The following is a 23,294-nucleotide window of genomic DNA, read 5'->3' on the forward strand; positions in this document are numbered from 1 at the left end:
GGAAAGTGCCATGAGAGTTGCAATGACTACTCTATGTCTAAAACCTATCTTTGAAATCCAACATGGCTAAGAAAAATGAGGACTGCAGAATCCTGAATTAAAAATATGACTAGAGGAAAATAAAGAGGAACGGGGTTTTAACTTAGGCATTCAACAATCTGAACTTAAACCTTGTTGAAAGAATGGTGGGAATACCAAAGACATGAAGAAATTACTAGCATGGTAGAGCCCCCATTAAGATTTTTTTTAAAAAAAACATGAGTATCATTTCAAGGAAAATTCATAGTCAAAATTTAAAAACCCTACAAATAAATTACACTCATACCAATAGAAGAAAACATTAATGAAACAATGAATACATTGAAAAGAAAACAATGTTGTAATTTACCCCAAAATTGGAATCAAAACTGGATTTTGTTCTTTGGTCTCAAAGAGAGATTTCTTCATTACATTTCTCTTTTCAATCGAGAATCTAAACCCTTTCAAAGTTTTATTCTTTTTCTACACAGAACTATTCTTGAATCAGTTATAAAATTGATTTTAAATAGTTATACAAACTATCTCAAAAATATTTACAAATAAATATAACATTTTAAATATTATATATATAATGATATACATATAATATTTAAGAATCCCTTTTATAAAATAAAACACTCGCTCCATTTATTATAATGTCTAATGTATATGGTTGCCTTAAGGCTCCATAACAACAATTCATATAAAGACCATATTAAAAATGAAATAGCAGTCGTGTGACCATACTTTGACTTCATAACCAATGAAAATGTGGAGGTTGTGTTCAGCCAGTTCTCGTCATCCATACATCATTGAGCCATTTGCGTTTTGTAAAACCAGATACCGCTTTTGGGGTTGCCCAATAGTGGTTTCTAGAAAGGGTTGGGGATCTCCCAGAATTAATGTTGGCCTTTGGTGTGTTGATCATTGGTTTGATAATTCCATTTTCCGGGTATCCTTCTATTTAAATTTCGATTTGTTTGAGCCACTGGAATTTCATTGATTTGGAGCAAGAATTCAATCGACCATCAATTACTGTGGAACCTACAAAATATAAATTCCATTTTTTGCTCAATTAATTTACCTCCTCGACATTATATGTCAGCAAGACCTCCTGTATTCTATCAGGATCAATTAGAAACGACATCACTTCATATTCAAATTGTTGGCTGAGTAATTAAACAATGAATATTTTGACTTGAATACTTATATATGTATATAAGCTCACAATTTCATACAAGCTCAACACGTGTCATTTCATTCTGATCCACGGATCTATCATATCATAGATATAATGCTACAGTTGCCTTATTTCTTCCATCTCTAGCTACAACATAAGAAACATCTTTCCATCGACTCATTTTTATTCTCCTTCATATTACATCGAGAGGATAGGCCACAGTCTTCCCAATGGTTCCTGCAACAACTCCACAATCTAGTTTAGTCACCACATTCGACTCTGAGTCCTTAGCCAATCCTAATGGTTTGTTTTTCATCATTCAGTCCTTAAGTGTCTCAAACATAAAAAAATTCAACCCAATATAAGGAATCACTCCAATCGCTAATTGTAACCAGCCTTTGTATAAAACTAAAGACCTTATTCACGCAAGACAATTGTCATAGCATGGAACATACCACGATATTGATTAAGAGAGTTCTTTGTCTCGAAACTCCCTTGAACCATATTCATTGGGTAAGTTACGCACATGGCAATTATTCCTGCGCAAGCTCCTGCTACAAGACGTGAGACAGGTTTATGTTCAGTATTTTCATTTCCCATTTGTCTTGTATAAAGCCAAAGGATTGCACTAGATACCTGCTCATAGCTGTAAAATTTCATAGCAGAAGTGGGTACTATCCTAGCACAGTTCGTACCATTCCCTTTAAAAAAATCTATGAAAATGTAATCCTTTGACCATGCCATTGTATTTAGGGGTGAGGTCGTTTTGAACCTATCATCCAGATATTTGGCCAATAATGTAAGGTACCTAAAGCTACTTTCTCTTTCAATATTTCTCCTCTTCCCTGTACTCCCAATTTTCTCTTTCAATATTTCTCCTCCTCCCTGTACTCCCAATTTCAAGTTACAAATTCCAATTTCCTTGAGTTATCTTCTCCTAGACTTCCCTAGAACATTGCTTTGCTACATATTTCCATACTTCCATAACATGTAGGATTTTAAGTTTTCTTATAAGTTCAATATATACATATTATAACATTTTACAATAAGAAATGGAATTATAACTCATCCCTGCAAAGTTTTTAAGTTTTCTTATAAGTTCAATATATACATATTATAACATTTTACAATAAGAAATGGAATTATAACTCATCCCTGCAAAGTTTTTAAGCCACACTTAAAATTAAAAAGATTCCCATCACCATTTATACACATAATTCACTCAAACATTTCTTGATGTTTTCAAAATGTGGGATGAGGTGTTCAACAGAACTCTTGTAAATTATCGCTCACTTCTTCCAATTCTTAAGGCCACTGGAACCATATATTAACACCACCAAGAGGCATTGAGTGTGCCATTTTAATGACCAAATCATACATATATGGAACCAGTGGATTTTCACCTAGCAATTGTCTTTGAAAATGATATTGCAATGGTATTGTAGAGTGAACATTGGAGAAGCATCTTAATTGATCATTTTAGAGAGTTCTATTTGCATATATTTTCCATGAACCCGTCTTAGCATTAGTGTGCCCATCTAAGACTTCATGTCGGCACATTATATATATATATATATATATATATATATATATTCTTTGAAGAACCAATATCCCATATTGGTCGGGTGAGTGTCTTTATTGACATTTATAGTTGTGAACACTCTCATGATATATCAACACATTGAGCACTTGTATGGCGTGGTACCTTATGTTTCAAGTTTCATTGTAACTCATTGACAACTTGGTAAGGAATGGTCTTTGGTGGTATAAGTGCCATGGAATAGGAACATGGAGATTGGGCCTAAGCCCGACAATTTTGGTAAAATAACTTCTCATAATTTTGGTAAAATAACTTCTCATAATAACCCAAGAGTTTACTGGTAAAATAATTTCTCTGCATAATAACCCAAGAGCAATAAAATGCTTATAAAAAGATTTTGGTAAAATGACTTCATAATAACCCAAGAGAAATAAAATGCTTAAAAAAACCCAATTCTAGTAAAATAACTTCTTTGCATAATAACCCAAGAGCAATAAAATGCTTATAAAAACATTTTGGTAAAATAACTTCTCTACATAAACCCAAGAGAAATAAAATGCTTCTTTGCATAATAACCCAAGAGCAATAAAATGCTTATAAAAACATTTTAGTAAAATAACTTCTCTACATAATAACCCAAGAGAAATAAAATGCTTATAAAAACCCAATTCTCGTAGAGAATTCAATTTTTGTAACAAAATTTATAAAAAAAATTCACATGTCATGTCATATGCTTCAACAGGGATGTTTTCCTCCATTTAAATCTATCATCATTTCAAGATTTGAAACTCATACAACATTGTAGGATTTATCTACAACAACATCACCAATAGGGGATAGTGTTTTTCCTACAAAATAATGAGAACTATAGACCAATGTCCTGGTTGAGCATAGAGTCAAACCTTAATTCTGAAAATTCTAAAATATAAAATATTTGAGAAACCTGTTTCTCCTAGAAAATTGATCCTTATTCTCTAGTTTATAAACTGAAATAAAACTCCTGAAAAATGGAAATGAAATGCTCACAACTGAGCTTATTTATATATGGTACCCCGACTTATATAAAGGGTTATTTCCCATCAAGTTTACTCATATTTCTAGTGGTAACATGCCAACATGTGAGGGCTGGATGAGATATAATTATGCCCCTAAATTTTGAAAATGTAGTCCAGCCTGAACTAAAAAGAAAATATGTATAAGGGAAATTTAGAACAAAAACTAGGGATATATCCACAAAATAATATGTGATGCCTGCTAATGAACTTCACGTAATCTGCCACTTGATCTTGAAAAATATGAGAAAAGATAACGTCTTGATGAGATCCAAAAAAAAAAATTATCTTTGAAGGTTCTCGCTGAAATAGACCTTCTACTGGAATAATATGCTCAATAGGACAATCAACAACATTTTTATGTCCCTATTTTTCACCTATAGGCTTTGACTGAAAATACTTTATAATAATGGCCTCATAAAACAAAGGAATTTTTTCCATATCCCTATGGGACATATGGTCAAATTCAAGTGGAGTTATTACCTCTAACTGATGAACAACATTGTCTCCTTTAATGCAATGATAAACATTCCCTATATCGACTTCTTCTTCACACAAGATACCATTTTTTTCTATGGTAAATGTCTTGATATATTGTTGTCCAAAAATTCCCACTTGCTCATTTTCTTCTCTACATTAAACACTCAACAAATGACCTTGAAGACCCGTATCATGCTCTCTATCTAAATCATACAAATCATAAATAGGAGCAACATCAAAATTTACAAGATAATACCTCTGAGGATTAATTTGGAGCTTGGTCATTTCTCCCTTTTCATAATTGTTGAATGTTAGTTCTTGGTGCAAATATGAAAGGCTTCTCCATATATCTACATTGTCAATTATTGATTAAAAAAATTATTATATTCTTGAAAGCCTTCTTCATCTTTGCAAGACAACTTCTTTCATTTCTTTCTTGAATATTCAATACATGTTGAATATTACGAGGAGCTGATTGGGTACCATTATATATATTTCTATTCTTATTTCTTGAAAAAGAAAATCTTTCATTTCATTATTTACTCATCAACTCCATTCATGATTTTACCATTTTCAGCGTAATAATCATCTTGAATTTCAAAACACTCTTTCACTTCAAAGAGAAACTCAAACGACTACAAAGTCTTATAATGAGAGATAAAAACAACATGGAAAGTCTTTAAGGAGGAAATATTCGAGCGAGGCAAGGTTTTATACCAATCTCGTGTGTTTTTTTCTCGGGGATAGGAAAATAGTTTCATTAGAGTATCTTCATGTATGATTCCTTTTTGCTCTATACAAATGTGAAAATATTTCATATGTTGGGTTGGTCTTTCATCTGCATCCCCTTCGAATCTTGGAAGGTAAGCATTGCATTCTTGAAATGGAGGTACACACTGAGGATAACCAACAACACAAGAGAAATCTAGTGGAGAAAATTTACTGGCCAAGAATTCAAGGATAGCTATTTAAAACCTAGAGAAGAAAAGAGCTCAAAGTTGAAAATATTTGGTGAAGATTGCAACTAAAGACTAACTCTTATCACCCTCGAGAATCAATTCATAAATTTTCAATAGAAATCTAGGGAAGATCTTTCAACTTCGTTCCCCAGCAACGGTGCCAATTGATGTTGTTACCCTAGAGACAGTTCTTGAATGCAAGGGAACCAATGTTCAAGACATATACAAGATTGATAAATATTTTAAATACATTGTCTAAGAGGAAAAGACCATGAGAGATGCAATGACTACTCTAATTCTAAAACCTGTCTTTCAAAACTAGCATGGCTAAGAACAATGAGGATTCTAGAATATTTAATTAAAAATATTACTAGAGGAAATTAAATAGCAACATGGTTTTAGCTTAGGCATTTAAGAATCTAACCTAAAACCCTGTTGAAAGAATGGCGAGAAGACTAGATATGTGAAGGAATTTACAGAATTGTGGAGTTCCCATTAGGACATTTTAAATCAGAACTTGAGTGTCATTTCAAGGTAAATTCATAATCAAAACTTAAAAACTATGCAGGTACATTAAAATTTGTTATGTAACTAGATAAAAAAATAGAATAAATGATCAAGAATGATCAGGAATAATTTGAAATGATCAAGGAGTGATCTAGAGGATCCAAAATATGCTCAAAGTTCTAGAAAATTCTCAAAAATCAAAGTTGTTAAATTATTTAAAAAAATGCTCAAAAATGAAAGTTGTTAAATTATTTTTAAACCAACTCCATCTGGTTGGTTAATTTTAGGCCAATCATGAGGTGACACATGGCCTATCAAAGAGTGACACGTGGCCTCAAAGGATTAGTCAAGAAATTGTTTGGAACAAACAACGAACCTAATGGGATTCTATCCCATGACCTGCTCACCAAGAATCACACAGCTTACCATTGGACCACCAGTACATCATAATATGTGACGCAGGGATTTTGTATTTAAATTGTAGTGGCGCCATATTTGGGGGGAATGGATATGGCAGCTCCGCCATATCCACATTATTAGTTATCTACTAACCTTAATAAAACTCCATGAGCGCATATGGATAAGGCCTAAGGCCATAAATATTAGTTATCCACATTGTATTGTTGTAAGGTGGGGTGGCGGGTCCGTTGACCCCGCCACCATAAAACATAGAAAATTAAATTTTTTCCAAATGCGTATACAACCAACCTCTGACATATCAAAAGAAATCACGCTCACCATGGACCTAGATTTATTTAACCAACTTCTCAACCATTGAGCCACAAGATTTTTTGTTGTTTGATTTATAGTACCAAGTTATTTTAAGTGCAATAGATAGTGTTTTTGGCTAATTTTAGCCATTTTGGGACCATTTTAAGCACCAAAATAGTCGATAAAGGGGTTTTGAGGCCTTCTGATTGTAATGGTTCCATCATTTTGATTATTTGGAGCTCATATTTTGATGTAAAAGAATTTTATAATTTTAATAAAGAGGCCTCCCCACTTAAGACCAGGCCTGAAGATGTAGGCTTGAATATAGTCGAATTCTATTATCAATGTGTTGGTGTTTTTGTCTCTTGTGGTTTTCTTATTTTCCTGAAATTTTTCTTTCAAGCTGCCTATGTGTTATAGACATTTTTGTGCCTTACAACTCTAAGCATGAAATGTCCATAAACCAAGGGATCCTAAGTCCCTAAAAGTGTTGTTCCTACCCCTAGAGGAACAAGGTCAACCAATTACAGCTTCTCCCAGAAGTTCTCCTCTAGAAACTGCTCAGAATCAGTCAAATCAGGATCATTTCAACTGCTCCACTAGCTACCTGCGTTGCATAGCACCCAAGTACACTAGCTAGGTGCGTTGCAACGCACCTAAATGCACTACTAGGGTGCGTTGAGCGGGAAATGACAAATGGTAGTGTCATTCCGCGAGGTGGACAGACAATGGAAGCTTCCAGAATCTTCCCCAATGACACTTGCCTCACTGAGTTCGACCAAGGATGAGTAAGAGGCTCTCAGTCTCCAAGTGGAAGCAAGAACTGACAGAGAGAAGCCACTAGTCAAATCATAAGCTGACTCATCCTCTTTGCATACATCTATATATGGATCCCTCATCCCAGAGATCCAGAGGCTGGAATTTTGTATATTACAGAGAATTGCTGTTGGTTTTGAGATAGAGATCAGTGTATTGGGTGATTTATGCTTTGTTGGAGGTGAAGAGGGGATTCCTTTGCTGGGGGGTTGATGCTGGATCAGGAATCATCGGTTGTAACTCCTCCTGGACCTTCTTGTTATATCAATAAAACTATTTGAGTTTCTCCTACATGCTTGTGTATCAATGATGTTTTGTTATATTTGCATGTTTAGCTTAAATCTGATCCTAAGCTATTTATGAATATAAATCCATGTCTTTGAGTAGTTTTCCTCTTCTGTGATCTTGCAGGAACTTGGTGAAGCTGGGCAAGTAAGGGAGCAGGTAGCTGGAAGCTGTCAAAGAGGAGAGAGATTGGATCAAAGGACTAGCGCAAGACACAGGTTGGTTCATCCTATTCCTCTTCGTTTATAGTTCATAAAGAAGAATACGAAAATACCTTAGTGGGATAGGGGCGTTCTGAGTAGACACTTTTCCCGTTAACAAAATGGCGACTCCACTTGGGATCGTGTCTAGTTAGTTTGTTTGTGTTTCTCTTGTTGTTTGTTTCATAAACACAGAAGTAGCAATCGAACTGCATTTGCCATTATCAAATGCAAAGTAGACACCTGCTACTTCAATCCATTCACTGGATTTGTTTATGATTTGAACAGCTGATTCACAAATGATCTGATTACCCTTTGTGATAGCTCTTAGACCTCCTTTAAATCCACCCTCTGATTGTGCATTACTGATTGCTTTTGACTCGGCCAAAAACCATAGATTAAACTGCAAACCGTGACCCAGAACCCGGATAGAAGTCTCGTTTCTGCCCCAGCGCAGGCACAGTGAAGAGATCCTGCATTTCAACGCAGTTCCCGAGAGGGCTACCTGCGCTGCAATTCAGTTTCTCTGTGTAACAGGTGCGCTGATCAGCCTAGCCCTGTGCAGCTGAGGTTCTTTGCTTCATTTTTTTCAGTTTTGTCTCTGATTTTTGCAACCTGTAATCAGTGTGTGTCTGTTTCAAAACCCCTTTTCTTTGCCTTAATTCCGCCTCCTTTGTACAAAAATACTGTAGATGTTCTTTGTGTGTTTGTTACATCATTTACAGTTTTCCATTGAAAGATTAGAATAGTCATACTGTCGTCCTTGGATTTAGATCTGTTGCAAGTTTCGATTTTGATCTTAGGAGAAAGTTTATTTTCTGTTGACAGTTGATTATGCTTTTACTTTTTCCTTTTGGTTTGAATTTGTCACTTTCTAGTGTCGAAACGAGTGTTTATTTCAAAATCATAAAGTGTCGTAATCTTCTCTACCTTTTGATTTTGAAAAGAAGCTTGTTTATGTTTGTCGCTTGAAAGCAAATTCAGATTTGTACATCAAATTTCTTTTTAGGCATCAATATTAAGAAAGTGAAAACAAATACATGCATATGTGCATTTGCATATTGATAGTCTGTTTGGCTTGATTTAGGAAAAGTGCATTTACAGTGTGCTCTTTGCTCTTTGAGAAAAGATTGTGTCTTTCTTTTCCCCTTGTAGCTAGGATTTTCATTGCTGAAAAGAGATAAAAGTTTTCTTATCATCTTTAGATTGCATTTTGGGAATTACATCTACATCTCGTGGTGATCCAAAAGGCAAAATTCTAAGAAAGATCAACTTAAAATAAATTGAATGAATCTAACAACGCTTCGGAACTTAACGCACAACATTTAGAGGTCTAGGCTAGAGACGTATTCCGGCGTCGTAAAGCCTGGTAACTGTTGTCCTCACTAATGGTTGGGTGATTCCTCCACTTTGAGACGATAAGTGCCAGTACGGACTTGTGCTCCCACGTACCGTCGAGTATATATTGGGAGACTCCTATAGGCTTAAAACCTTTCATCCATAGGAAGCCGTGTCGGCCGCCCTACTGATCGCAATGCACCGAAAACAGCATTCGGGAAGATTGATTGCCATACCGTAAAAGGTATTCTGCAGTTTTGTGATTGGTTTGGTACTCCCTCTACCTAGATCTCCAGAGCAGTCCCTTTAGTTCCTTTTCAGACTCCTTAACGGAAAAGGTCCATCTGAGCACTTGTCACTTCAGGCTCATTAAAAATCGAAGGAGACTAGAGTCATCTTTTGTTTTTTCTCGACTCTTTAAAATTGAAAAAACAAGTTGTGTCAAAGCGTCTTAAAATTTATTTTAAACGGAATATTCATACCCTTTTCCTACGTTGATCTTAGGTTGAGAAAATGGAGTCTACCAACCAAGGAATTCCCCTTGGTGGAAATCCTAGTCCCTTCTCCTCTTGGGGAGATGTTGGTGCACCCCATATGGCCACATTGTTACTTCCAGGACTGACAATTGGCTTGCCAGTCTGGCTCTTCTCAACCAATGTCGTTCAGAACACCACTATTCTTGAACAATCGAATCAGAAATTAGACGAGTCCAGAGTTTCCCACCAACCGTCTACTTCCTCTAATTCTTCCTCTCCTCCTTCCTCTTCGCTTGATAGGGCTGGCAAAGCCAAAAGTCAAGTTCCTAAGGAGAAGAAGGAGAAGAAGAAGAAAGAGAAGAAGAAGAAGGAGCCAAAGGCGAATGGGGGAAAACGAGTGTCGTCTAACGAAAATCCACACACTGCACTGACCAGGCCTAAATTGCCATGTGTCATTTGCAAAGGAGACCACTTTCACAGAGATTGTCCTTGCATCCCTCGGATACTAAGGGACTGGTCTCCTCGTTTGCAAAATCTGGTGTCATCAACCTCTGAGGATCATGTTGAAAGCACACCGTCAGCTAGCGAAAGTGAAGCCCCAGGACAAAAAGGGAAAGCTAGATTTCCCTGTAAACTGTGCGAAGGCAATCATGCCGTCCACCGTTGTCCCTTCTTAGACGAAGCGAAACGAGTTTTGGATGATCGTCCGGTTTCACCGTTACGACTTCCTCCTGGATATAAAAAACTCTTGCCGAGTCCGTCGCTAGTTGAGAATCCAACTGGCCCGCTCAAGTGGTCGGCTGAAGCGCCTATCATCGAAGATAAACCATCTGAATCCATACCAGACGAAATTCAAAAGGTCGAGGCGGCAGTTGACCCGGTCTTGCCTTCAGTGGTTTTATCTTCGGATGATACAGTCACTGAAGAGAACCAGGATGACACTGTCCAAATTCTCTTCATCAACACAGACTCTGACGAACATGGGGGCAATCTACGCATTCCCTTACCGCAGGAGGGAAGTTCGTCAGAGCCATACCCGGCCGTCTACTCGGTCCCACCTCCAAGCAACCTAGTTGTCTCCTTCGACTGGAATCAACTAGGCAGACCCCGTTTACCAGCAAGCATACCATTCTGAATTATCATTCAAATATATAGAATGGTCATGGCTGGTACCATCATAGATGAGGGGGCTTCTGTGAGTATCCTTTCCTCTATTGCTTGGAAATCGATCGGTTCGCCATCGTTGTTGCCTGAGATGAGAAATCTGACAGGCTTTGATAAAGGAACCAGTCGACCTTTAGGGATCCTTCCCAATGTGCCCATAACATTGAGAGGGAAGACAGTTCAAATGAACGTAATGGTAGTTCAAGGACCCTTGGATTATAACCTACTCCTTGGACGAGACTATATTTATTGCATGGGAGCCATCGTCTCCTCACTCTTTAGAGTAATGTGTTTTCCGCACGAAGGAAGAGTGGTCAAGCTCGTGGACCAGCTTTCATTTCCCGGATCACGCATGGCAAATAGTCATATACCATCCCTAAATGGTCTCTTCACGCAAGAAATGTCTCAATCTCCAGTCCATCTCCCCGATAAGCGCGAGTAAGTCAGAGGGATATGACTGAAACCCAGGGGGCATGCATCCTGGTCTGCTTCGGCAGGAAAACTTCGGGTATAGGGTAGATTTCCGCGGGAGAATATGACTAGTCTGTACCCCGTCCGTGATTGGAAGAGGGGTTATTCTAGAACAAGATTCTCTTGTCAAAGTTATGTGAGTTGACAGAACTGAGTCACTCGCCTTTGTTTATCTCGGTAGACATCGCCGAAGAAGTGTTTTGTTTGCACCGCGAATCGAACAATCTTTGGGTGACCTGTAAGAGGTAGGCCTCTCCCGGTAAAACAAATGTTTTATTGGACTAAAGAAGGGGTAACCTTGAAACCATACTTTATACCTGGGGGCATGCAAACCTTTTGGAGTGCAAGCGAGGGGCGGCTATTTATTTTTTTAAATTTTTAGGACCTCTAACCCTTTAAACTCGTAGGATTAGTCGTCACCTAACTTGCATAAAGAAAGGATGTGGTGCAAAAATCTAAAAGTTGCCATTTTATATGAGACATTCTTATCATATGACTAGATTAATCGAGCAGTTTTAGCACATAGTTCAAGCTCGTTAAAAAATAAACATAAGACATGAGCAAATGTTTCCACCCGCGTTTAAGCTCGTTAAAAAATGAACGATTCTCCGGTAAATAACCACCGTGAATGAAGCATTTCAACCATTAAAGCCTTGGTTGTGCTTGCACCGTCACCTCCACTTTTCCATTGGCCGATCATTCACCTCCATTTGATTGTTTACCCATTTTGAGGAACAGCTGCGAAGAGTGATTTCACTAGCCATCCTTGTGACACTGCCGTGATTGGAAAATTCCAACCCTTACCTGGAATCAGCTGCTACCCATTTTATCACTCGTTCCTCAAAAGACGAGTCTTCTTTAAGCTCTTTTCAACTGACTCGTAAAATATGAAAAGATTGCCGAGTTTTGGCCTTCCAACTCGTTAAAGTGACCGGAAGCGCTATCCCTCCTCTAGATTTTAATCTTTTTGGGCCTGAGGGATTATTGCACAAAAAAGATCGAGCACTTGTTTTGTTCGGCTCGTTAAAACTATCGAAAATTCATCCCTTCTGTATTGTTTTATACTTTTTCGGACTTAAGGGATTAGATGACAAAAAAGGGATTTTGGAGTTAACTTTACGTACCTTTTCAGACTCTCTAAAAATGAAAAGGATCGAGTTATCTTTGTCGTTAAACTCGTTAAAATTATTAATAGCGACAAACTTGTCTTTAGACGAGAACGAGTTTCACTATCGCTAGGCTCGTTAAAACATAGCAATGGGTTTGCCCGAAGGGCAAACTATAGAACAAGAATATGTTATCCTCCTCAAGCTTGACAAAAATAAGGAGGTACTGGTCAGCAATGACTGGGGAAAAATTGGGAAGAAACTCAAAGAATCTTTATTGGTAGCAAGTCACTCTTGAACATGACACTTCCACTCCGTGCCTGAGTCGGGTTGGGTTGTTTCATTCACCGGCCACATCACCATGGTCATGCCATACCATCCACATTTGGGGTAAATGCTACCAATCCATCACATTAGTGTCGCCGACATGTTCAAGAGAAGTCATCCAGAGAAGTCATCCGTGTCCCATCCACTACCATACATTATACTTCATTCTTTCATGACTGCCATCCTGAACCATATATCATCAGATCATTTTCACCTCTATCAAAATCATTTGCTCCGTTCCGTGTCATTGATGTGGGATTCATCAAGGCCCTCCTTTGACGGATCGCTTCTTGTCGACATCAGCTCATTATCCAAGAAGTTGATCTAGGAACACCCCATTCAGTACTTTGAAGCTTGCATGCCTCAATGGCAAGTTTCTCACTTCCGACGACAGGTATACATCAATGACCTTCGACCGAAAGATTTTGCGTGGTGTTCGATGCCAAGTCCTTTATTCGCACCACGTGAATTGTACTGCGGTACCTTGAGGGTCATCATCATTATCGGTGATTCCTCTCACGCTTGTTAACAGTTTACATCATCAACTGGTAATCAAGCGATGTCTTTCCATGTTCGACTTCAAAACATTTCTCACATGGATCGACTTGTACTTCGAGTGAAGATCGGATGAGATTGAAGACCCCGGATCTAGTTTCATCCATCTGAGCTGCGATATATATTCAGGAAAAATGAAGACATTGACATGTACAGCATTGCAGCACAGATAATCATCCTACCAAAAGGATGATGACTTCATCAGAATCATCAGTCTACCATCAGACGATTGTCTGTCCTGTGTACGTAAAAATGAATTTATAAAGCTGAGCATGGGAATGCCCGCCTCAGCTAGATCATGAAAACAGTATGAAGATAATGTATTGCATTGTATCTTATTACAGGTCTCCTCCCAACATTGAAAGAACTTTGGATCCTCCTAATAAAGCATTTCACCCGATAAACGGCCTCAAACTTTAGGGGGCAACTGTTATAGACAATTTTGTGCCTTACAGCTCTAAGCATGAAATGTCCATAAACCAAGGGATCCTAAGTCCCTAAAAGTGTTTTTCCTACCCCTAGAGGAACAAGGTCAACCAATTACAGCTTCTCCCAGAAGTTCTCCACCAGAAACTGCTCAGAATCAGTCAAATCAGGATCATTTCAACTGCTAAACTAGCTAGCTGCGTTGCATAGCACCCAAGTGCACTAGCTAGATGCGTTGCAATGCACCTAAATGCACTACCAAGGTGTGCTGAGTGGGAAATGACAAATGGCAGTGTCATTCCGCGAGGTGGACAGACAATGGAAGCTTCCAGAATCTTCCCCAATGACACTTGCCTCATTGAGTTCGACCAAGGATGAGTAAGAGGCTCTCAGTCTCCAAGTGGAAGCAAGAACTGACAGAGAAAAGCCACTAGTCAAATCATAAGCTAACTCATCCTCTTTGCATACATCTATATATGGATCCCTCATCCCAGAGATCCAGAGGCTGGAATTTTGTACATTGCAGAGAATTGTTGTTGGTTTTGAGATAGAGATCAGTGTATTGGGTGATTTATGCTTTGTTGGAGGTGAAGAGGGGATTCCTTTGCTGGGGGGTTGATGCTGGATCAGGAATCATTGGTTGTAACTCCTCCTAGACCTTCTTGTTATATCAATAAAACTATTTGAGTTTCTCCTACATGCTTGTGTATCAATGATGTTTTGTTATATTTGCATGTTTAGCTTAAATATGATCCTAAGCTATTTATGAATATAAATCCATGTCTTTGTGTAGTTTTCCTCTTCTGTGATCTTGCAGGAACTTGGTGAAGCTGGGCAAGTAAGGGAGCAGGTAGCTGGAAGCTGTCAAAGAGGAGAGAGATTGGATCAAAGGACTAGTGCAAGACACATGTTGGTTCATCCCATTCCTCTTCGTTTATAGTTCATAAAGAAGAATACGAAAATAGTTTTCTCTGTTTGTTTCTAAGGTACTGTCACACCTTAGTGGGATAGGGGCGTTCTGAGTAGACACTTTTCCCGTTAACACTATGTCTTTTAAATTGAGTTCTTTTTAATGGTGGTTTTTAATTACATGCATACACTTTTAAAAATTTAATAAACCAGTATCAATATCAATCGGTATTTTAGATCATTTAGTATCAGAGCGAGTTATTGATAGTTTGGTTTAAGTGTGCATGATCACTAGGAGAAAATTAAGGCGTGGTGAGGGAGAATGTGTTGATGGAGATCCAAAAGTTGGCTCGAGAAGAAGAACATCACGAGGAGAAGAGATGATTGAAGGAGGAGGAGGTGGTCATCCTTTCAAATCTAAGCCATGCTTTGTGGATGCCTGACCTTGCGAGCCATGGTTGAGGAGATGTACTATGAGTTCAAAATGGAAAAAGAGGAAGATAAACCCAAAGATGATGAAACTGAGGCATCACATTATGAAAAGCCTAAAGATGAAGTACCATCTAAAAGGATAGAAACTAATGATGATAAGAAAGATCTTATTTCTTCTCTTTTTTGTCGTCAACCTAAATCATCTTCTCGAAAACCTTTTCCTAAACTGGATATGAAATTTTAGTTACCCAAATATAATGGTGAAATCAATGCTGCGAAAATTGATGACTAGATTAGACAAATGGAGTTGTATTGCAGTGTGTAGTAGATTTCTGACGATGTGGTCAAGATTCGATTGTCTTCATCTAGAAGGGACCATGCTCATCTGGTGGCAAAGTAAGTTACAACATGGGACTGAGTAGATTGGTAAGATTTTTTCATCATGGAGTGATTTATTTTACGCACTTAGAAAGCAATTCTACTCGTTGGGATATAAGGAGAAAGCCTTAATATAATGGAAAAGTCTTAAAGTTAACAAAGGACACACAGTGCAAGAATATACAGATGAATTTCACAAGAAAGCGTTAATGCTTGATATTCCCTTACATAAACAGGAAACTCTAATGAAATATATTGGAGGATTGCCTAAGTATATTCATAATACTGTATTCATGTTTAGTCCTACTAACTTGGATGAAGTAGTTTTTCAAGAAACTTACATTGAAGAAGGAAAAACTAGAGTTGGTGTATCATCGGAATCAATGTTCAGAAAAGAGGGAAAAGAAAAGAGGACAACTTCCATTATGATGGAAGAAGAGAAGCTCTCTTGCAATCATTGCAAGAAGGATGGGCATGATGAAGAACATTGCTTGCAACTACACCTAACAAGTGACCAAAGTGGTTTAAAGGAGTGAAGGGAAGAAAAAAGTTGCAAAAACTATAGCGCCGATAGATTTGGGTTTAGAATCAGGTGATGAGGGTCAAATGGCAATAGGTTTGGCAGGAAAATATGATGATGGTAATCATTCTAATAGTTCATGTGATATATAAAAATGAAAATTATTTATATAAGGGTCATTGTGAAGCATACTAAGATCGACACTTCATTAGATAGTGGGTCTCAATCTAATTTAATTTTTGAGGAAGTGGTTAAGCAGTTGGGATTAAAAACTAAAAATCATCATAGACCTTACACACTAAATGGGATGAGAAAAAATCATAAATTTCCAGAAACTAAGCAATGTATATTACAATTTGCAATCACGTCTCAATTTTTGGATAAGGTCATATGTGATGTAGTGTCACTAGATGCATGTGGAATGGACTTAGCTAGCCCTTATTTATATGATCAAAAGGAAATTTTATACATGGAACATAATGAATATCATGTATTTAAAAGGGGAATCGAATATATTGTGCATTATAATCCTATAAAGGCAACAAAATCTTTTCAAACAGTGCAACAGTTAAAGAGGGCAACTTATGCAAGTAAAACTATGTTTGTACCATCAATGATAATTAAGCATAAAAATCAGAAAAATGTGCTTAAGGAACCTGAAATTGTACAACAAGTATCATTGCATGATAAGTTTAGTTGTGTACCAGTTATGGAGAGTCTGCAAGGTATAATTTAATTTATGTCAGTATGTTCAGTGTTGTTATTCAGCTTGCTTCTTTTCAGCAGTATGTGGGTTATAACAAAAAATATGGATGTAGATATGGATGGAAAATGGAACAGTGTTCTTTGCAATTTTTATGTTGTACTCATGACTGTGTGGATGAGTAACATGTACAGATTCAAAATAGTTTGGCCCAAAGATACCAGGAAGGTGGAGAAACATTGTCCTTGCCTTCAAATAGTATAGACAACCTTTTGGAGGTCCAAAAGGTGTTAGTGGGGAGGAATGATCAGAAATTATCAGTAATAATCTAAAAAGATCAAGGAGTGATATGGAGGATCCAAACTATGCTCAAATTTCTGGAAAATTCTCAAAAATGAAAGTGGTCAAATGCTTTTGAAACTAGCTCCATTACATAGATTTCCTTTTTCTAAATCCAAAGCAACTTGAACGGTTGAAATCTGACTTCATATGAAGAAGTTATTCAAGGTCAAAGTTCAAGTCCAAGCTAGGCAAAAAGTCAAAGGTCAACAGGTTAAATTCAACGCTCTAGGTTCTGGAAGTCAACAATCAACTCAGGGTTCTAATCTCACGGTTCTAGCTGACACATTGCATATCTAATTTGGGACAAGTGGCATAATCTGGTAGGTTTATTTTAGGCCAATCATGAGGTGACACATGGTGCTATCCGAGATTGACACATGACCTCAAAGGAATAGTCAAAAAATTGTTTCGATCGACCAGTGAACTTAACGAGATTCAATATGATGACCTACTTTCAAATAATCACACAACTTACCATTGGACCACCAGTACATCTTGATATGTGGAGCGGGGATTTTGTATTTAAATTGTAGTGACGCCATATTTTGGGGGAATGGATATGGCAGGAGCCCGCCATATCTGGCGACTCCACCATATCCACATTATTAGTTATCCACCAAGCTTAACATACCTCCGCCAACACATATGGATAAGGACTAAGTCCATAAATATTAAACATAATCATTTTATTGTTGTAAGGTGGGGTGGCGGGTTCGTTGACCCTGCCACCATAAACCATAGAAAATTAAATTTTGGCCAAATATGTATACAACCAACATCTGACATATCAAAAGAAATCACGCTCACCATGGATTGAACCATGGACCTATATTTATTTAACCAACATTCTCAACCATTGATCCAAAAGCTCTTTCATTGTTTGATTTATAGTGCCAAGTTATTTTAAGTGCAGCAGATAGTGTTTTTGGCTGATTTTAGCCATTTTGGGACCATTTCGAGCACCAAAAGAGTTGATAAAGGGGTTTTGCAACCTTTTAAACATACTAGTGTCATTATTTTAATGTGTTGGAGCTTATATTTTGATGTACAAGCAATTTATCATTTTAATAAAGAGGCCTCCCCACTTAAGACTGGACCTAGAGACGTAGGCTTGAAGATAGCCGAACTTTGTTATCAATGTGTTGGTGGTTTTCTATCTTGTCATTTGTTTATTTTAATGCAATTCTCCTTTCAAGTTTCATATGTCTATTAAATTGAGCTCTTTTTAATGGTGGTTTTTAATTACATGCATACACTTTTAAAATTATAATAAACCAGTGTTAATTTCAATCGGGATTTTAGATAGGGTATTAATTAAACAAAGTAATTAATTAAACAAATTAATTAATTAATTAAACAAATTAATTAATTAATTAAGCAATTAATTAATTAATTAAACTATTAATTAATTTAATTAAACAAATTAATTAATTAATTAAACAACTTAATTAATTAATCAAACAAATTAATTAAATAATCAAATTAATTAATTAATTAAACAAATTAATTAATAAAAAATAAAAAATAAATAAAAATAAAAATCTGAACATTAACAAACTAATTGGATAATGGCCGACCTAATTTCTTATATTAGTTCTTTCATAACCTATATATATACCCTAAAATATAGCTCATGGATACATCATTAATATCTTTAGAATATCTACTGACGCATCCCCTGATGATGGACTCACTTGGTAGTCTGAAACGTTGGGTTCATAAAACTATATAACAAGTCATTCCTCCTCTATTTAAAAGAAAATATAGATCAACGACTTTAAAATTAACCTCTTCAATGGGGAAACCTCCTTTACATCACATAAATGAATAATTCCTTGATAATACAAATGATAATACCTCTTTGGTATATATAGGAGTCTATGGGGTCACAATATAATCAAAGCCTACATAAAAATAATAATGTAAGGGCACAATAATAATAATAGTGGGCTTCTATAGGGAAACAATAACAATAAGGTGGATACACTACTACACTAGTATTATAGGGACCTAACATGACCCTTTCCTTAAAAAAAGTGTTGTCCTCAATGCTTGAGTAGTTCTGGATTCTTCTGTATAAAATTCTCATCCTCCCATGTTGAACCTTCAACAGGTAAGTTCTTCCACTTAACAAGATACTCTGGAATTGATAAGTTCTGTAGTTGTTGGGTTCTTGATTCCATGAATGCTTTAGGCTCCATTATTATCTTTCCTTTTTCATCAAGTTCTGGAAATACTATTTGAACTAGGAGCCTGTCACAGATAACCTTCTTTAGGCATGAAACATGGAAACTAGTTGTACTCAAGAAGATGCAGGCAACTCCACTTTGTATTTCATAGTACCAACTGATCGGCCTCTAAATCAGACACAAATTGAGGCCCATGTAACCTTTCTTAGGCACATGAAGGCTATATTAAACCTCTCCTTCTACACTTAATAGTGTCTTTTAGCTTTAATATGTTCATTAGGAAGGTTTAGAGATAATTGCATATTTGTGCCTAATATTATTCGTTTTTATATAATATTGTGAGAATATTGGGTAAATTATGAGGATTTGGAGGAGGTGATAATTTAGGGACTTTCTCCCTACTACATGAGGATCAATATTGGATAATAAATCAACAAGATATTATGAAATTATTGCACAAATTCTGGAGCTCCAATGATTGAGAAAATCTAGGAATGTATTCCTTTTCATTTAATGCAGATTCCTAATGTTGGGAACCGGATCTTCATTTTTTATAATTACCAATTCGAATTTCCCTCTAGGGGTTGCTTTTTATTTGTCTTCTTTTTTATAAAACTTGTATTTTTGTAGCTCCACTTTCATTTCTAGCATGGATGTAATTAGATTGATTCAAATAGTGAAAATTGGTACCAATTTTAGCTTTCAGAGATTGGTCTCCATCATAGGACTTTGAGTTTCCTTGGGCTTGGCCATCCCAGGAGCATCAAAGCCATTTTGTATAATTTACTTTTCTTCTTTTCACTTCTTATTCACATGCATCTCTTGTTCTTGTTTTTCTTATTTCTGCATTTAGTATTGATGATTTCTTGTTGTAGGATTGGGTTAAATGGTTGAAGTGAGTTATTTTGCAGGATCACAAGCATGATTTCATCCTTGGAACATATTTGAAAGGTCATAGTAATCATTGATCTACTTGGATTAGTTTTCTTATTCACAAATCTAAAATATTCTGGAAGTCCCTTGTAGCAAATAGTAGTAATTTTCTGCTATTTTTTAGAACATGCTAATGAGATTCATTTGAGTTTATTCCACTTGAATTATATCATAAAAACATTCAAGTTAATAAAAAAATTTACCCCATTGCATTTTCACTTGATTAGGTTAGTCATTTGATAGGTTAACTAGCTCACTAGTTCTCGAATTTCTAGATTTTAGACTAGTAATTTTCTACTATTTTTTAACACATGTTAACAGGGGTATTTCTGAGTGATTCCACTTGGAATGGAGACCTAATACATCCTATTCAATAAAAAAAAATCCCCCCCCCCCCCCCCCCCAATTTCGATTTGATTTACTTGGTCATATAGTGAATTATATCATCAAGTAGCAAACCTATAAGTTCATGTAGTAAACATTGTAACTTCGTGTAGCACTCCTCTATCACATGTAAACTTGACCAAATTTGCTCCAAAAACTTGTTTTTTGTCTCTTAGGGTTGAATAATGACTCCTAGACTCTAAATCCATGATTTAGGAAGAATAAAACACCAATTAGGACATGCCCTTTGAAAAAGTAGATTAGGCCTATTTATTTGAATTCATGCTCTTGGGTTTTCAATTACAAATTGTTGTTTTTGCCTAGGATTAATTTATTTTCAATGTAACATTTCCATTTATGAAATTAGTATAGGATTTCAATTCATTAAATTCACTCCATTACATAATGATAGTGAAATAAGGACACATTGTATGTTGCACATATAGTGTTGATACCTCTTAAGTTTGTACGAACCACAGGTTGATAATAAAAGTTGGTAGCCTTGGGAGTTGTAGCATTATTGTTGCAATACTGAGGCTCATCACCAATATTTTGCAACACCTTGTAAGGACCATAGTACTTGGGTGATAATTTATTATCCTTCGTACCTTGCTTGAGGGACATTTGTTTGTATGGTTCATAAAAATAGTCAGTTGCCTACATCAGAACTTTTTTCACTGTTGTTGGCTTAGTGGGTCCTGACCCAGGTTCAGAGTTAGTTGTGCCAAACAAATCCCTACACTACTAGCCCTTTTGGCATCAATCCATGGAGTGCAGACGAAAGTCTCACTCGAGGTAGTATAGGGGGATGTTGGAACCAAGTTTTTGCACCTAGAGAACAGTGTAATATCGTTTTATGCTCTAAATCTACCTTCACACAGATCGATAAGTCTTTAAGGCTTATCAATAAACTTCTTTAATCAGCCCCTAGACCTCCACGAAGGTCTACGACTGTCTTTCGCGGACCTTGAATCAACAAATCCACTACTTGTGTGCATCAAATATTACTTGTAACCCAGTAATTACTCAGATCAACTTAATGTTTGATAACTTCAACATACAACAAGATAATCTTTGCGTAAATAGTTAACAATAATTGTGTTCATATAAGAGTATAAGTCATGTAAATTCGTGCATCAATACATCATTATTTCATAAACCCATTATAACATAAGGTACATTCATATAAACAGAAGTAAAGAGATAAACACAAGTATTTTTCCAACAATCTTCTTTATTAATACTCAGTTCTTATTACAGACTCAAGACTTCTTTGAGCAATCAGTTGCAGGGGTCCGCACACTCAGCTGCGAACTCTACTCTAGGCCTCTGCACACTCAGCTATAGAGCCTTTGTTCCTACTCTTCTCCACTAACTCTTTAGACTTCTCCCATAGACTGAACTTCATTACCTTCCCCTAGATGTCCTAAGACATACCTATTTATATAATCCCATGGTCCACGGACCATGGGTAGATCTTCAAAAACTAACTCAACTTACATAAAAGAAGGGTAAAACCATTTGTGACTCTTTAATTATCTACGCACTCTGCGACCACAACTTCCAGAGACTTTACATCTTTATACAACAAAACTTGGGCTTTTGCCCCAAAATTGACCCTAAGGGACCCCATCACAACATCCCCCCAACACAAAGATCATGACTCACCCTCGAGTCACTCAACTGACACAAAGATCTTACTGGGAAGATCCTCTAGCTCCACTTGTGCCACTACTACCTCAGCCATTCTCTACGTGGCTGCCTGCGTGATCTGCTCCACCAGCTTCTTTGTTGTCGGTCCTACATTGTCCTCCTTGATTTTCTGCTGCATACTCTATAAATTTGCCAATTTCTCCTGAATGTTGGTAGAGACGATGTGGGCATCATCCAAACAATGCCCCAATCTGGCCTTGAGGACTACCTCTTTATTCTTCGCTGCTTCCACCTGTGTAAGTAGTGCTTCGCCTCCTACAGCTTGGCAAGTCGTTGTGTTGTAGCAATGGTGTGCGTTGTTGCCCTTACCTCATCATACTGTTGCTAGAGTTCGTAAGCTTTTATATTCAAGGCCTACAAGGTGGGATCTTCCTATAGAGACATGACTACCTCCATTTCCTACACAAAAAGCACGGTGCAATCTACCACCGTGGCATCCACCGTTGTGACTCCATCGTTCATAGTGGCTTTGCGCTATTCCCTTACCTCTAGCAGAGTTTAGGGCTGTGACTTCAACTCCAACTATATTATCTTTAAGTTCATCTTGAATTGAACTTGGGCCACTTCCATATTGGCATCGTGCACACCTGCAATGAGCTTTTTGATCTTCGCCTCCAATGGTGCTTCCTCTAGTATATGTAGTTTAGGTATTGTTCTGCAAGCTTCTGCTACCGCGGCTGCAAGCTGGCTGTTCTGCGCCTGAATTTTCTTCTATGCCTCCAGTGCCTCTGACTTCTCAATGAACATCTATTCATTTTTTACTCTGTATTCACTTATAATTCTTAGTGCATTGTGCTCCCGAGCTTTAAACTCTGCTATCACACCTACTTGTAGCGTGTGAAGAAACTCATTGGGGAGTGCGGCCAGGTTCAGATTGATGTTTTTCAGAGAACTGAAAATAGCCTTGTCAGTGACTACCTCCACACTCAAGGCTCCATTTGGCAGCGCAACTTCCCGAAGATCCAGTGACCAAACCATCTCTACTGCCTGAGTGGTCTCTGGTGCCAAACTTGTTGATGCAACACTGCTCTGACCTGTGCCTACCTGGATCCTATTTGCCTAGAACTCCAGCTCGCCTAGATCCTTCTGAATAGTACTCAGGGCTTGCTATTGTTGTTTCTCGAAATTATATAGCAGTTCTACGGTGGTATCCCACACCTTATCACCTATTTCGTCCAGG

At 37.1% G+C, this 23,294-nt stretch overlaps 1 pseudogene; it reads right to left on the reverse strand.

The window, feature by feature from the left end:
- Positions 1-1,301: 1,301 nt before the first annotated feature.
- On the reverse strand, positions 1,302-23,092 carry LOC149152969 (mitochondrial adenine nucleotide transporter ADNT1 pseudogene; annotated as a pseudogene).
- Between the last annotated feature and the right edge of the window lie 202 nt (positions 23,093-23,294).

Source organism: Pinus tabuliformis, chromosome 9 (assembly GCF_031772625.1).
Source record: "Pinus tabuliformis cultivar Carrire ecotype Pingquan chromosome 9, CPIR1, whole genome shotgun sequence".
Lineage (NCBI taxonomy): Eukaryota > Viridiplantae > Streptophyta > Pinopsida > Pinales > Pinaceae > Pinus > Pinus tabuliformis.